At 30.1% G+C, this 14,081-nt stretch overlaps 1 pseudogene across 1 annotated transcript; it reads left to right on the forward strand.

Moving 5' to 3' along the window:
- The first annotated feature begins 8,909 nt into the window (after positions 1–8,909).
- On the forward strand, positions 8,910–12,509 carry LOC111277188 (calcium-transporting ATPase 12, plasma membrane-type pseudogene; annotated as a pseudogene). The gene has a single exon (XR_016343721.1). The product of XR_016343721.1 is annotated as a calcium-transporting ATPase 12, plasma membrane-type pseudogene (transcript).
- Positions 12,510–14,081: the final 1,572 nt, after the last annotated feature.

Here is a 14,081-nt window from a genome sequence, read left to right on the forward strand (position 1 = left end):
GAAGTTGGAGAAAGAATTGCTCCGCCAAATCGTTGATGGCAGAGATAGTCAAGTCACCTTTGATCAGTTTCCCTACTATCTCAGGTAACTTTACATTTTTCTCATTCTTGTTTGATATTTGAAAAAGAAAATTTTTTTCATTGTAATAAAAAAGAATGTATTTTTCTTTTTCAGTTTTTGAAAACGTTTGCTTTTAATGATGGAAAACTACTGAACTAATAATGTTATCACTTTCACATGGTCTTCTGTTTTCTTAAGTTTTTAAATTGAATTTCCTAATTATCTCACTCATTTATTTTGTATATAACTATCCTAAGATATTTTTGCTTACCCATTATAGTATTATCTGGTAGCTTGCCAAACCTAAGATGAAGATTATTCCTTTTTTTTTGAATAAACAGGTTTTAAAGGCTTAAACTCAGAACAAGTTTGTATGGATTTTATAGCTTTATGCGTGTGCTTGATACTAAATGCCTAATTTTACTGAATCTAATAACAAGATCAAGGTTGTGTTGTGTTCTACTTGATGATCCTGTATCCAAGTTACAAAAAGGCAAAGGGAATAGGCAATATAGTATTGATAACATTGTTCGAATGATCTGCTTACTGGTGAGTTGTCATCCTATAATCTAGTCCTGCTTGTTTTGACATCTTCATCCTATTGGTTCTGTTTGGTAATGAGCAGACTCGAGCATTGCTGACTAGTGCAACCTATGTCCATTCGAAACATGCTGATGTTTTTAAGTACACCAGGAGCCTTTCCCCCTGCTAGTCAAGCTATATTGCTATCAAGACCTGCAGGTTGGTTGCCTGGAGTCTTTTTTCTTACTGGCAGGCTATACTTCACATTTTTTGAATTATAGGTCTGTTTCTGTAAAAGTGCTAATTGCATTTTTTTTCTTTTTTTTCTTGAAAAACTTTACCACCAAATGCTTGCCAAAGCTTTAGCCCATTACTTTGAATCAAAGTTGTTGCTTGTTGAATGTAACTGACTTTTCCTTAAAAGTGAGCATTGCAATTTTTCTCTTTCCCCATCCTTTACCGTGCAGTGTCATTAAGCTTCAAGTTTTTAACATTTGACAATTTAAATGGTTACCTATGTACAGATTCAAAGTATATATGGAAGTGGCCACAAATATGTAAGTTTTTTCCTTTTTTATAGTCAAATTTTCTCATGTGGCAAATAAAAATGGGTCCCAGCTACAAAAAAATAAAAAATAACCAATGACTATAAAAGAGTGACTTTTTTACTGTCACTTTATTTTTTTATATTACACTAACTTATAAAATTATTTCTGTTGGTATATATATATATATATGAATGATTATCTTATATATATATATGTATATATATATATATATATATGAATAAATAAGATGTTTATAAAATTATTTATGCTGGTATATGAATGGATGATTACCTTCTTACCTTATATATATATAATAATTTATAAGAATTATCTAATTGTGTTTTTTTAATACTATGTAGGTGCTTCTTTATAGAAATGGAGATCATTTATTTTAAAAAGTTTTGTATCTACTCTGAGCATTATGTTTGTAGACATTCAATGATACTTGTTTTATCAATGTTTATTTTATCAGATTTGATACAATGACTTTAGTTCTCGAGCTATGCTAAGTTTGTAGATTATAAACAATTTACTTGTAGTTTTAATGTTATTAAATATCTTTTACTTTATTGTGTATTTTTTGTTTATATGAAAACATATCATATTATGATTATAAATAAATTAATATTAATAATTGAAAATATAATTTTTAAAAAAATTTACCAATATCTTAATATTTATATTGATGCATTTGATTGTTGGCATATTGTAGGTGATACTAACAGTCATCAATCATCAATAAAATATAATAAAAAATAAAATATACAAGCTTATATTGATAATCTTTAATCGTCGGTATAAGTAAAAAAAAAATAAAAAATACAAGTTTATACTAATAGATATTATGCGTCAATATTAGTAAGAAAAATCACAAGCTTATACTGACAGGGGTTAACCGTTAGTTTAGATAAGAAAAATTAAAATATATAAGTCTATATTGATGGACACTAACCGTCGGTATAAATAACAAAATTTAAACATACAACTTTATATTGACGTGCTTTAAATGTCAGTGAAGATAAAAAAAAATTATAAGTATATATTGATGGGTATTAACCATCAATATAAATAAGAAAAATTAAAACATACAAATCTATATTAATAAGTGTTAACCGTTGGTAAAAATTATAATGATGGAACATATAACAGATGTTATACCAATAGATATATATTTATTGACGGTTTTAAACTTTAAGTATATTTTTACGAGCTATTTTAACATTTTAAAAATCATTAGTATAAGTTTATACTAATAAAAAATATATAGATAGTTAAAAATTCATCGAAATATATATTTTAATCGTCGATATAAGATTTATTATGTTATATTGACAAATTTTTTTATTTTATCAATGAATTTTTGAGTATCAATATATGTCAGTTTTCTTGCGATGCTAAGATATAAACTGAAAATAACTCACACAGGCATCTTCCATTACAGCATCAAAGACAAAAGATTTCAGCACAGCCAACTTAAAATATGGGATGCAAAACTATTAGATTCATCATTATTAATTTGGTTTAGGCAATTGGGTTGAATATTTCTTAGAAGTTGACTGGTTTTTCTAATGGACCAGAAAAAATGCTAATGGTTAACAATGGGCCTAACTAAGCTGGTGAAGGACCGGTGATACTGGGCAAGGTTCCAACCACATTAAGGCTTAACATAAGGATCGTACAAGGCTTTTTAACTTTATTTTATCCTCCTTTTTATTTTCTTTTTCTTTTTAAACATCCACAAGTGGAAAAAGGAAAATGGTTTATTATCATGATGCTTCATATATGCCAGCAGAAAAACGACAGCAAAAGATGTGGCGTTCCGTTTTCGCAGCCATATATCCTTCCATGACTCTTGTCTCTTTATACATGAAGGTTATTAACAAGAAGCAGATCTTGCGAACTCTATCCTGTATTGCCCTTGATATCCATGACAATAATTCGGGTGATGATCACCTACCTTCTCTCTGTGTTCATCAAAAAACACTCACTTGAGGTGGTAAGTGAGAAAAACCTTGAAAAACTAACTTGGAGGAGTGAAACAAATTGCTGCAAGCCTTGCAACTGATGAGAAGGATGGTATCAATGCCAATCAGGCTGATCTTGCACGTAGGATTGCCGTCTACGGTGTCAACAGTTATCAAAACCACCTACCTAAAGCTTCTGTAACTTTTCATTTGAAGCTTTTAAGGATACAACCATTATCGTACTCTTGGTTTGTGCTATAAATAAAATAATGTTTTTTAATTTAAACTTATTTATGATATCATTTTATTTTATTTTATCATAATTTTATGTATCAAATATGATATATATATATATATATATATATATATATATATATTAGTGGAATAAAAAAAAAAAGCAAGCTCCTGATTTTTTTGTGTAAGCGGGTGTTAAAGGGTAAGCAGCATTGTGATCAACAGATTGGCTGAAAATATGCTTTGTCTGTCGATCCTAACTTATTGATTTCCTTTCAATGTGAGAAATGGGAATTTCAAAACAAAACAGCCTTTTGACCACCAATAGAAGGTTAGCTCTTTCATCAACTAGTATTAAGTTACATCATCTAGTTTGCACATTACAACACCCATTAACAGTTCCTTAGTTTCTCCACTTTAAACAACTTGGGCCAAAAGCTCTTGCTTTTAGTTGTGAAATTGAAAGAAAATGATAAAGAGCAGATTCCAGGAAAACATAGTAAAAAAGTTTCTTCAAACTAATGTGATATGGAAGTAAAGCGTTATTCTTTCATTCTTTGAGTGTTGCAACCATATCAGAATCCTAGACCTCATCTTCGCTCCCAATGGAAGAGGAAAAAGAAAAGCAACAAAAAGGGCTAAAGATAGCATAGGAAATAACAAGGATGACTCATTCATTCCTCAAATTGGAAAGAAACAAGGATAAGACCATAGCTGTAGGGAAAGTGGTATTGGTTATTCAATTGGAAACTCAGTCTTTCTCGCTGCTCTGTAACTGTAAGGGGGAAAATGTAATGGAAGAATTGCAACAATGAAAAATGAATATATGATCAGTTTCTCCTATTTCTTCCTTAATTATCTGATCATGAAATAATACTATTACAAATGTTCCCAAAAAGAATCAAAATGAATGGAAGAAACAGGTTAATATGTAAAAGAGTATCATATTTTATACTGTTTGATCATAATCTCGGGTTAGCTGCTACTATAATCCAAAATCATTAACCCAAATGAAAGCAAAAAGGCATAATTATTTCAACAAATGTTATCAAAATGATGAATATTTTCAACAAATGACAAGTTTTATGCTACCTACAATCATCACTTAAAAGGATGATTAAACAAACAGTTAAAGAACAAGAGAGAGTACCTGGTCCTACAAAATATGGCACACCTTAACGCTTTTTCATTTTTTGCAGGTTTGATTATTGGAGTGGGGAACAGGACTTCGATTGCTATAGCGATAATGACAATGACTACCCATTTCCATATTTGGTCCTTGGAAAGTACTGCTAGCTAGTACTTGTAATATGTACTAGGGTTGTTCATCCAAAGTACTTCTTTTTATTTTTTTAAACGTTAAATAAATAGAATGGTATCCGTGTTTGCATTGGAATAAATTTTTTTTTTTTAATTTGATTCAATTTTATATTTATAATATTTTAGTTTAAATTTAATTTAATAATTTTTTTTATTTTTAAATTTGAATTTGATATTATATAAAATTGCATTTGATCTTATTCAATTTGAAATTAATAAAATATTATTTTTAATATAAAATATTATATTTCAATATAAATATAAATTAAATTAATATAAAACTATAAATATAAATTAAATTAATATAAAAATATAAATATAAATATAAATATAAAATTAAATAAATAATTAAAAAATAATTTATATATATCATATCCAATCAAAACAAGACAAATTAAACTGCCATTCCTATAAATAAAACATCTCTCAGTTGACCAAAAATAAATAAATGAATAAATCATCTCTCACAATCTTTACTTCTCATAAAATTCAAACAAGAAACTCTTAAACACTTATAATTTCTTTAGTAATGCATTTAAAATTTCTTTAAAAAAATGTTTTTTATAATATATATATATAAATATTGATAAATTTATTAATTTTATAAATAAAAATGTGTTAATAAAAAAATTTTTAAGTGTTTGAAAATTTTTTTCTTCAAATTTTTTTGTTTTCAACTCTTTAAGATGAACAAAAAAAATTTTAAGGTGTAAAAGAATTTTTTTTTTAATTTTTTCTTTTGAGTTATCCATAGACATTTTAAGTGTTCATTGGATACTTCTTATTTGATTCTATATTAATATTCCTGTCAACATGAATTAAAAACTATAAATAAAAAACCAATTCAAAAAAATTTGAACGAATAATATTTTTATCTAATGAATGAGATAGATAGAGATTGATTGTTAAGGTTGGATTTTTTTTTTTGTTAAACAAAACTATGGGTAGGAATTTATATGAAAATTAAGAGACAAAGACATGAAATTTTAGCTACATAAATATTCTTAAAAGCAAACGTCTTCTCTGTGACAATGAAAAAAAATGCGCGAAGTCAAACATTTTATGAGAAAGCATATGCTCGAAAGATATTTTGAGTTCAAAGAGCATATTATTGATTTTTTTATTAGAAATTATTAATAAATAATTAAAATTTTTTAAAATTTTAGATCAATCTGATATGTATAATATTATGTCATTATTTTACTTTATAAATTTCATATCTTTTGCTTATAAATAAAGATATTTAAAAACTATTATTTTATTTTCATTCTATTATTACAACCCTATTTTTCTCCTTTTCCAATTTCTCTAGTCTCAATCTTTAGCTTGAGCTTCTAAATGCAAACAAATGAAACATCTCCGACTTTGTCTTTAATCGCTTTTTATTTTATTTTATTATGATTTCAGAGCCCAACATCATCAAAAGTCAATTTAAATCAATACAACACAAAAGTCCGTGCCTTGTTTTAATGTCTTCGGCAATTTTCAAAGTCTTGAAATTGTTTTCGTTTACCTTAGAATTTGTTGTACCAACTTTGCAAATTGCTAAAAATAAAAAGCTGATTGGAAATAGAGTAGCTTGGTTAACAATTCTAATGGTGAGTCACTTTTCCGGCAAACAGCTCGACATGTTCAGCTTTATGAGTGTAACGAAGTGAATTCCTTTAAATGACATCACTTGGTGCCTAAAAGCTTCAACAAAGATGAGTGTTGGTTCAATTGACCATAACTTTTAAATTGAGTGTCTTGAGAATGAAATTTAAATTTTAATATTTATAATTTTTTTTCCCAGACATTCCTTCTCTTATTTCAATATATCAAAACATTTAATTTATCATTAACAATGTAAAAACAAAAAATTTAATTAATATGCATTAGATATTGTTAAACTTACCATCAAAATATTATATTTTGTTAGAGACTTTAAAACAATCCTTAGCTTGGTAATTAGTTTGTAAATTAATTCTTTTTCCTATTTATTATTACTTTTGGAAAATTCTTTTTTCCTATCAATGAAAATAATCAATTCTATCCGTACGCATTACTATGAATTTATAAATATTTTAATGGAGAAAGCTTTCAAACTTTGACTGTATAATTAAATTTTTTGATTAAATTAATATTTAATTATGCTGCAATATTTTTAAGTGCTAATAGGTCGGTTATTCTTTTAAACTCAAAAAGCGGTAAAATTTCAAAAATTTTTTAAATTCTTATCATCAGGAGTGAGAAAAAATAAAAAATTTAAAATTAATTCAAAATTATAATATTTAATTTAATTTAAATTATTTTTTTATTTTATTCAGATTAAATTTAAATATTAAATATATATTAAATTCAAATTAAAAACTAAAAAACTAAAAAAAAAAACAGAACCGAATGAAATTGTACATTTTATTAATTTTTATATATATCTTAAACTTTTATAAAATACAATAATAATTTTATTCTTAAATTTATTTAAATATTAAAAATTATATTAAAATAATATAAAAAATTTAAAATTTGAAAATTTATAAATCAAATCAAATTATACCGATAAAATTTGATTCCAATTAAATCAAATTATATAAAAATGATACACACTGCTCCCGAAGTCAATGGTCAAGTCTATTTCCTTCCGAAGGTGATACACATTGCTTAATATAGAAATAATTGAAAACTATGTCACATCTTTCCATTGACTTGACTTAGAACTTTACTAGATTTTCCAATTTCGGATAATAATTTCATAATTCACAAGTTTCTCCGATTATTGTAAATTTCTTTTTTCATGGTACGGCCATTTTACGAGATCGTATTGGATTTACAGATTATTTATTAAATTAAATTATTAATAACAAAAATTAATTTTAAGAATTTTAGAAAAAAAATATTTAATCTTTCTCAATTCAACCGACATCATTACCAATTACTGTAAATTTCACAGCTAAGAGCTTCATGCCACTTTGGGATATCTACAATATTCGTATTTGTTTTAGACTACATTTTATTAATATTATTGTTATTATGGATCGACAAAAATGTAAATTTACAACTGTAAATTCATGATTACTGAAAGTGAAAAAGGAAAAGCTGGTAGATTAATTTCCTTGAAAAAGGGTCAAGTCCCGTGTATCTTACTTTTCACTTTGCTTGCAAAATTTCCTGGCATTTCTTATTGTACTTATCACAATTATTATCATCATTATCAAATCAATTTATCTTCTTAATATTAAGTTTTCTAAATATTATCTCTATCCTTTTCTAAATATTGGGATTATTACGTGCAGTAAATTTGTGTCCACCCCAGTCTCAGATGAAATTACAGAGAACTTTCTTCATTGACCGGAAAGGGACAAGGAAATTAAGAAAAAGATGGAAAATATAAATGCAAAAATTAATTCCTAATAAAAGCTGGTTTAACATGGAAAAGAAAAGCATCTTTTGAATTAAAATTTTTTTATCCGACTTGAATCCTAAACGACAATATATATATATATATATAAAATTTTTTATATAAAAACTTGATTTACAAATTAAAATAAAAAATTAATGTCAAAAATAATTTCCAAATTATAATGAAATATTTAGTGAGATATTTAAATTTTAAAAATTTTTACTTAAACAATAAATTTATTAATTAATATGATATTTAAAAAATTATTTATTTATCACGTATATTATTTGAAGTTAATCAAATTAAAAGTAAGTAACACATTAACGAATAGATTTATAATTAAAATTATTAAATAAATAAATAAATAATAAAATAATAAAAAATAATTTTAACTTTAACACAAAAAAATATTTTTTTAAAAACAATTATTCTTATAAGATATAATAAAATCTAAAACTCTATAATCAAAAATAATAATAATAGTTATACTAAAAAAATTATTTATAATAAACGAACAGATATAAATTTTTATTCAAATAATTATAATTTTTTATATAATTATAACATTTATGAATAATAATATATTTATATTTAAATAATTATAACTATTTATCATATAATAATTATTTATTTAAATATATTTATTTAAAATATGAATAAAATTAATGTAAAATTAGTTTTATTCATCAACAATTAAAATTTTCTATATAAAATTTTCTATATAAGGAGATATATCCCATTTTAAAGTATCAATAAAATATCACATTAAAAAATTTTAAAATTCATGTATCAAATTAAATATTTTATTCTAATTCAATAACCATTAATGATATTGGATTTGGTCAGAGCAGTTACTTCAAGAAGCTGCAGTGAAAGTGGACAAGAAATTTCTTGGAAAATAAAAGGAGAAAAGAAAAAGTGGGAAAAGAATAATGAGCTTTGCATGAACCATATAAATTTGCAATTATACTAACTCTTCCTTCGTATCACAGCCAAAGTATTCCCTCACAAATTCATACTCTTTTGACTTAACTAAAACTCCTTTTCTCCATCTTGTTTTCCTTCTACACCCTAAAGAAATATTCTTACTGAAATCGTTTTAACCCTTTCGTCCCTGTCGTTTAACATGTCTTTGATAAATCGTAAGCCTGCTGAACCAGCCATGTCTGATGCAGAAGATATGCCGGCAGCAAAACGTCAGCAACGGAGGTGGCGTTCGGTTTTTGCAACAATATATTCTGCTAGGACTCTTGTTTCTTTGTACATGAAGGTTATTAACAAGAAGCAGATCTTGCGTACTCTATCCTATATTGCCCTTGATATCCATGACAATGACTCCAGTGATGATCACCTACCTTCTCTCTGTGTTGATCAAAAAACACTCACTGAGGTGGTAAGAGAGAAGAACCTTGAAACCCTAAGTAAACTTGGAGGAGTAAAACAGATTGCTGCATGTCTTGAAACTGATGAGAAGGATGGTATCAGTGCCGATCAGGCTGATCTTACACACAGGATTGATGTCTTTGGCGCCAACAGGTATCAGAAACCACCTACTAAAAGCTTTCTTAGCTTTATTTTTGAAGCTTTTAAGGATACCACCATTTGCATACTCTTGGTTTGTGCTATACTCTCGCTGGGCTTTGGCATTAAGCAGCATGGCATAGCAGATGGATGGTACGATGGTGGGAGTATTATCGTTGCTGTCTTTCTCGTTGTCGCTGTATCTGCTGTCAGTAACTTCAGGCAAAACAGACAATTCCAGAAACTTTCAAATGAGAGTAGTGATATAAGAGTGGAAGTAGTGAGAGATGGTCGACGCCAATATATATCAGTCTTTGAAGTTGTTGTGGGAGATATTGTGTGCTTGAAAATTGGTGATCAAATTCCCGCAGATGGATTGTTCTTGGATGGCCACTCCTTGAAGGTGGATGAATCTAGCATGACTGGGGAAAGCGACCACGTTGAGATCAATGGCAGCAACAATCCTTTTGTCCTCTCTGGTACAAAGGTGACAGATGGGTTTGGTTCCATGCTTGTCACTTCTGTTGGCATGAATACTGCATGGGGAGAGATGATGAGTTCCATAAATCGGGACTTAGATGAGGAGACCCCACTACAGGCTCGCCTCAACAAGCTGACTTCTTTTATTGGGAAGATCGGATTGGCAGTAGCCGTACTTGTTCTTGCAGTTTTGCTTATTCGTTACTTCACTGGAAACACAAAAGATGACAAGGGAAACAAAGAATATATTCCGGGGAAGACAAAGCTTGACAGTATGATGAACTCAGTCGTGGATATTATTTCAGCAGCAATTACCATTGTGGTAGTAGCAATTCCAGAAGGTCTACCTTTGGCAGTAACTCTAACTCTGGCTTACTCTATGAAGCAAATGATGGCTGATCATGCAATGGTCAGAAAGCTTTCTGCCTGTGAGACGATGGGTTCAGCCACAACAATCTGCACAGATAAGACAGGTACCCTTACTTTAAATGAAATGAAGGTTACTGAGTTTTGGGTAGGGAAAGAATTTATGAAGGATAGAATTTCCTCGGAAATAGCACCTAATGTCCATGAGTTACTGCAACAAGCCATTGCTTTAAACACAACTGGTACTGTTTATAAGCCAAACTCTAGATCACTTCCTGAGATTTCTGGTAGTCCAACTGAGAAAGCAATACTCTCTTGGGCTGTCTTAGATTTGGGGATGAACCTAGATGACCCAAAGCAAAATTATGAACTCATCCAAGTAGCGGCCTTCAATTCAGAGAAGAAAAAGAGCGGAGTTCTGATAAGGAGGAACAGTGAGGGTGCTACACACGTACACTGGAAGGGTGCTGCTGAGATGATCGTGGCAATGTGTTCACAATATTATGATAGAAGAGGAACAATTAAAGCCATAGATGATGAAGAAAGAACAGAGATTGGGACAATTATTCAGAATATGGCAGCAAAAAGCTTGAGGTGCATAGCATTTGCTCACACCAAAATTCCAGAAGACAATGAGCAGGTTTTGGAAGAAAGCAGACTCACCTTGTTAGGGATGGTAGGTTTGAAAGACCCATGTCGTCCTGGTGCCAGAATAGCCGTGGAATCTTGCATAGATGCTGGAGTAAACATCAAGATGATAACTGGAGACAATGTCTTCACAGCAAAAGCTATAGCGGTTGAATGTGGCATTCTGGAACCTCATGAGGATATGAACGAAGCAGTAATAGAAGGTGCACAGTTCAGAAATTACTCACCAGAAGAGAGAATGGCAAAGATCAATAAAATCCGTGTGATGGCCAGATCATCACCTTTTGATAAACTTCTGATGGTACAGTGTCTAAAGCAGAATGGTCATGCTGTAGCAGTCACGGGGGATGGAACGAATGATGCACCAGCTTTAAAGGAAGCAGATATTGGACTTTCCATGGGAATCCAAGGAACTGAAGTTGCCAAGGAAAGCTCAGATATAGTCATCTTGGATGATAACTTCACCTCTGTGGTGACAGTTTTAAGGTGGGGTAGGTGTGTCTTCAACAACATTCAGAAATTCATTCAGTTTCAACTCACAGTTAATATAGCAGCCCTAGCCATCAACTTTATTGCAGCAATATCCTCTGGTGAAGTCCCACTGACAGCTGTCCAGCTTTTGTGGGTGAACCTAATAATGGATACCTTGGGAGCTTTAGCTTTGGCCACTGAGCGACCTACCAATGATCTCATGACAAAGCCACCTGTGGGTCGATCCAAGCCCCTAATTTCGAACATCATGTGGAGGAACCTCATCGCTCAAGCCTTGTATCAAGTTGCAGTTCTACTAACCCTTCAGTTCAGGGGAAAATCTATCTTTGGTGTGGATGAGAAGGTCAAGAACACACTCATTTTCAACACTTTTGTCCTCTGTCAAGTGTTCAATGAGTTTAATGCCAGAAAACTAGAAAAGAAGAATATATTCGAGGGACTACACAAGAACAAACTCTTTCTTGGGATCATTGGCATAACTATAATTCTTCAAGTGGTAATGGTGGAATTCTTAAAGAGGTTTGCTAACACTCAGAGGCTGAACTGGGGGCAATGGGGTGCTTGTATTGGAATTGCAGCTTTGTCTTGGCCACTTGGCTGGCTAGTTAAGTGGATTCCAGTATGAAGCATTTCTCCTCTGCGATCCGAGCGCTTTTGCATCCTGGAAAGATCAGTCAGTTCACATGAGATAGTCTTTTTATTTTCTAAGTAGTAGGAATAAAAATACATAACCTTAGTAGTTTCTCTTTACTATTGCTGATGCAGGCTTCTGATTTCCTTCTTTTCAATATTTATATCTGTTCTAGTTTCATTTTAATTGTTGAATGTAAGCTTCTAGGAGAAGAATCAAGATTCATTTGTTGCTTATACATGCATTAACTTCAAAATAAACTGTTTTGCACCACATTATTATGCAATCACTATGCTGAAAGAAAACCCTCTCCTAATGCAAATAAATTACATATGTCATTTGGTTTTAGTGGATAACAATGTAGCCATGCAGGTTAGGCTTCATATTGTAGACATATTACTAGTAGATATGAAATTAAGCTTTTTGCTCTGTCCAGTGGATGTAACAATAATGAGATGAAACTTTCCTTGAAATCCAATAGTCTATTTTAAGAACAATAATCTTTCTAAGTCTATCAAAACTTATGATAACCAGTTCACAAACACACAGACCAACCATCATGTTATAATTTCAAACAATCAAAATATTCCACAGTAGAGCACACAGTTGGCTTTAACTGTAAGAGGTAAATAAGAAATTTTAATTAGCTCTTTCATCGTTCACTTTAGAATTCACTAGCTTCAAGAAAAAAGGACCCCCTTTAGTTGATTTTGCAGTTTAATCATCCAGAGATTGTACCATACAAGAAGGTGCCCATTGCATTGAGCACGTAGAAAATCATTGATTTATTAGTCCCTTTTAACTGCAACAGTAGCCAAAACAAAGCTAACTGATATGCAAAACAAAAACGTCTCACCATTTATGCTTTAGGCATCCAAAGTGACTAAATAACTAGATAAATAAATAAAAACCTAAACCTCCTTGCAGAGAATTATACAGATTGGGACTGCAAGGAACCAAGTATATGTTTAAAAGACATAATTACCATGAAAAACCCTCAAAGTTCAATTTTTAAGGGAAACAAAGGAGAAACTGCATAATTGGCAGTGCCTTTTGGTGCTATAAACTTCTAGCATTGAAAGTAAAAAGAAAGAACTATAAGAAATTAACATTATCATCCTCATATAAACTCCAGTTATCTCAATAGCAATATAGTAAACTTCAATCCGAAGTCGCATGCAATGACCCATTTATAACCAGTATGAATCTTTAATTTTTACTGTTTATTCAGCGGACGAGTGTCACCAATGAAAGCCAACTCATTGATCAATGATCAGTCAATAATTATTTAAGGCTTCTATATCTCTCACCAATACTTCATCTTTCTCACAAGTCACAACACAGCATAACTTTCAAAGAACTTTTTCACGTAACACATGCAATACAAGTATGTTGCAATTTCCACAATAAAGCTAGAATTCTATCACTTGACAGGCTCTTTCTTAAGTGGAAACAGAATCATTGTTGTCCCAGGTTGTTGGTAATAAAAAACATGTTTGGGACCCATTACTCTCACAGAAAAAGATGAATTTGACAATTTGTCGTCACATTTTTGCTTCGTCCAATATTGAAAAATTCTAAAACCTTTGCTCAAACCTATTGATCGACCAGATTATAACTCCAGCCAATACCCAGGAGCTAGCACGCGTACGTGGTCTGAATATCACTCAAGTAACACCCTCATCAAATAACTAAAGTCGAGAAATTGTATGTAACATAGGAATGGATCAACTATGTCGAGTTCAGCAATAGTATCAATGCCAGCTATTAAGCTGGATGAATCTCATCTCAAACAGAATAAAGAATAACACAAAGGAACAACCTAAATATCCTTGCAACCAACATGTTACTGCAGAACAACTGAAACAACACTTGGCAATCAATTTTAATTCATTCAATGGAAAATTTTCTCAAAC

Source organism: Durio zibethinus, chromosome 7 (genome assembly GCF_047325235.1).
Source record: "Durio zibethinus cultivar Kanyao isolate XHJ-2024 chromosome 7, ASM4732523v1, whole genome shotgun sequence".
In the NCBI taxonomy this organism is placed as follows: Eukaryota; Viridiplantae; Streptophyta; class Magnoliopsida; order Malvales; family Malvaceae; genus Durio; species Durio zibethinus.